The following is a 3,701-nucleotide window of genomic DNA, read 5'->3' as shown; positions in this document are numbered from 1 at the left end:
AGTCAGCCTGCTTATATAGAGCTCCAGTACAATGTAACTAACAATTTTCTAAAACTATCCAATCACTGAACGTCACTTTTGATCCCTTATTTGCATAACTATCTACAGTATCCCCCTGCTGGCCCAGGCTGAGAACTTCAGTACATAACAGTGGTGGCAGTGGCGGCTCCAAGGGGGCACCCCACTGCCTCTCCATGACTTGTTGCTTCCGGTCTCCTCCCTTGGGCAGCTCATAGTGGTTGCTGGAAAACAGGAGAGGAGGAGAGGCTGAGGCCCAGCTCTGGTGATGTGCCAGCTCTGAGGAACAGTAATATCCAAGGCAACATGATGACCAAGTACAACAATGCAAAATCAATGTGAACTCTTTATATAATCTATACGGAACATTGAACAATATGAACTATATGAAATATGCACTCTCTGCAAAACCAAATACAGTGGCACCTCAGGTTAAGTACTTAATTCGTTCCGGAGGTCCGTACTTAACCTGAAACTGTTCTTAACCTGAAGCACCACTTTAGCTAATGGGGCCTCCTGCCGCTGGAGCACAATTTCTGTTCTTATCCTGAAGTAAGTTCTTAACCTGAAGCACTATTTCTGGGTTAGCGGAGTCTGTAACCTGAAGCGTATGTAACCTGAAGCGTATGTAACCCGAGGTACCACTGTAAACAGAAATCTATAAATCTCTTAAAGCCACAAAATATGCACTCTTGATGGATTCTCTTGAAACCACAGAACCAGATAAACATAAGTCTTATAAGTCTCTGAAAGTCTTTGTAGACTATGCAAGTCTCTGAAAAAAAGCAATGGGTCAGATTCTTATCTGGTGAAAACAAGCCATAAAGCTCTGAGCGTCTTGCAGAGGGAAGGGCCACCCTGGGCAGGAAGAAAGAGAGAGTGGAGCGCAAGGAGTTTTCCTATTTTTTATTGGGGAAAATACTTTGTGCTTCTGTGCCTACTCTTGCCCCTTTCTAAAATCTGTTTTTTGGTGTGTATTTTTCTTTTGGTAAATCTCCCAAAGAATAAGACAAAATAAAATCGGGATTAAGGGGTTTTCCTGGACAAGATAAACAAATTTAATAAACAACAACAATAATGAGGAGGCTCAAACCAGTGTTGTCCTATAGTTCTAGTGACTTCAGCGCCCTTTGGCTTCCCTATGGATGGAATTTAATCCTTTCTGAATAGCGTCCGAAGGCCCCTGCAGAGTTCAAGGGCAGTTCATCTGCCTCACATACTGAGAAAGAGTTGCAGCGCTATTAACAGCCCTTTAGCTTCAAGCAGACTATTTCTGTATCATCTGAGAACAAGATGACCTGAGGGAAAGGAAAAAAGTGTGTTGTCTGTTGCTACGGAGATACTCTATTTGAAAAGATGAGGACATGGAATCGTGCACAGAGCTGGAGAGTTAACACTGTTTTGACCCCAAATGATTTTTATTCTAATTGCCCAAGACCAAACATGCTAAGATTTGAGTCACACAGACTTTTGCTTTTAGTCATTAGGCACATCCCAGCACTAAAGCTATGGTAACACACACACACACCTCTGCCCACGGGATGTTCCCAAATTCTGTGATGCCATTCTCTGACCCAAAGTTGTGTCCAAAAATGTGTGCATTAGGGGAATTCATATTCAGTGGAATCTCACCCACTCCAGTGCATTATATTGCTTATGTATTATTATGTTTATATGCTGCCTTTCCTCAGATATGCAGATGTCACAACCTTGATGGCAGAAAGTGAGGAGGAATTAAATAACCTTTTAATGAGGGTGAAAGAGGAGAGTGCAAAATATGGTCTGAAGCTCAACATCAAAAAACGAAGATCATCACCTCCTGGCAAATAGAAGGGGAAGAAATGGAGGGAGTGAGAGATTTTACTTTCTTGGGCTCCATGATCACTGCAGATGGTGACAGCAGCCACGAAATTAAAAGATGCCTGCTTCTTGGGAGAAAAGCGATGATAAACCTAGACAGCATCTTAAAAAGTAGAGACATCACCTTGCCAACAAAGGTCCGTATAGTAAAAGCTATGGTTTTCCCAGTAGTGATGTATGGAAGTGAGAGCTGGACCATAAAGAAGGCTGATCGCCGAAGAATTGATGCTTTTGAATTATGGTGCTGGAGGAGACTCTTGAGAGTCCCATGGACTGTAAGAAAATCAAACCTCTCCATTCTTAAGGAAATCAGCCCTGAGTGCTCACTGGACAAATTGTGAAGCTGAGGCTTGAATACTTTGGCCACCTCATGAGAAGAGAAGACTCCCTGGAAAAGACCCTGATGTTGGGAAAGATGGAGGGCACAAAGAGAAGGGGACGACAGAGGATGAGATGGATAGTGTTCTCGAAGTTACCAGCATGAGTTTGACCAAACTGTGGGAGGCAGTGGAAGACAGGAGTGCCAGGCGTGCTCTGGTCCATGGGGTCACGAAGAGTCGGACACGACTAAACAACAACAAATGCTGCCTTTTCTCCGAAGTGGCATTCCCGGTTCTCTTCTCATTTTATCCTCACAACAACCCTGTGAAATAGGTTAGGCTGAAAGACAGTGTCTGGCCCAAGGTCACCCAGTGAGTTTCATGGCTGAGTGCAGTGGCGTAGCGTGGGGGGTGCAAGGGGGGCCGGCCGCACCGGGCGCAACATCTGGGGGGGCGCGCTCGCTGCCTCCGGAGTCGCCAAAGAGCCTCGGGCGCAAGCTGTAGCAGAGCCCCATGTCTCGCGGAACCGACGAGCTGTGCATGCGCCCGGGCTGAAGGCGTCCAGCAGGCAGCGGCTCTCAGCGCTCGCCGCGGTCCCCGCGCGTCAGGGCCGCGGAGGACGTGCCAGGCAGCCCCTCCTCACAGCCCCGCCTCCGTCGCTGCTGCAGCTGCTGGGCCATGTTGCATTTTCCTCGCCTCTCTGCCCCCCCTCCTCCGGGCAAGCGGCGTCGTTTGGGCGGCAGCGCCAGTGGCAACTCGCCTCAGATCGGCAGGTTAGGGGTTGGGGGGGCGCAAATTACTTGCCTTGCCCCGGGTTAGGGGGTGCAAATTACTTGCCTTGCCCCGGGTGCTGACAACTCACGCTACGCCGCTGGCTGAGTGGAGATTTCAATTCTGGTTTCCCAAGTCCTGTTCCAGCACTTTAACCATTACACCATATTTTCACAAAAACTGTTTGCTAAGAATTATATATTAGGCAAGACTACATGCCCAAAACGTATTAGGAGATTAATTAGGAGATAAATCCTGATAGTATTTTTTTGGGTGAGGTCTTTTTAATAATAATAAAAATGCAAACAGATGCAGAAATGTCGAGAACAAAATTTAGGATTGGGGAAATGAGAAACGAAAACTGTTTCTCCCTTCCCTAGGATTGAAGTTTGAATGTAAAATATACCTTCCATAAATGCATTGTGCCGCTAAAATGCATTTTCTTCCATTTGTGCCTCCTATATTTTACCCCACTGCTTCCACCGCACTGCTGATTACCATATGCACGGCCATGAGAGTGAAGGGGAAGACAGCTGGGATTTCTGACTCCCTTTTTCCCAGGAAGGATCAAAATGCTAGATTGAACTGTGACTCATTCCTAAATGGCCACAAACTTTTAGCCTTTGTTCCCCTGGCATAATGGAAGGATTGCAACTGAGTGATCTTTGCATGTGGAAGGTCCCAGGTCCAGTTCCTGCAATCTCCAGGTGTGATGGGAAACCCTTGCCTGAA

This window comes from Podarcis bocagei, assembly GCF_964188305.1.
Source record: "Podarcis bocagei genome assembly, chromosome: 5".
NCBI lineage: Eukaryota > Metazoa > Chordata > Lepidosauria > Squamata > Lacertidae > Podarcis > Podarcis bocagei.
Note: the sequence above shows the minus strand (reverse complement) of the source record.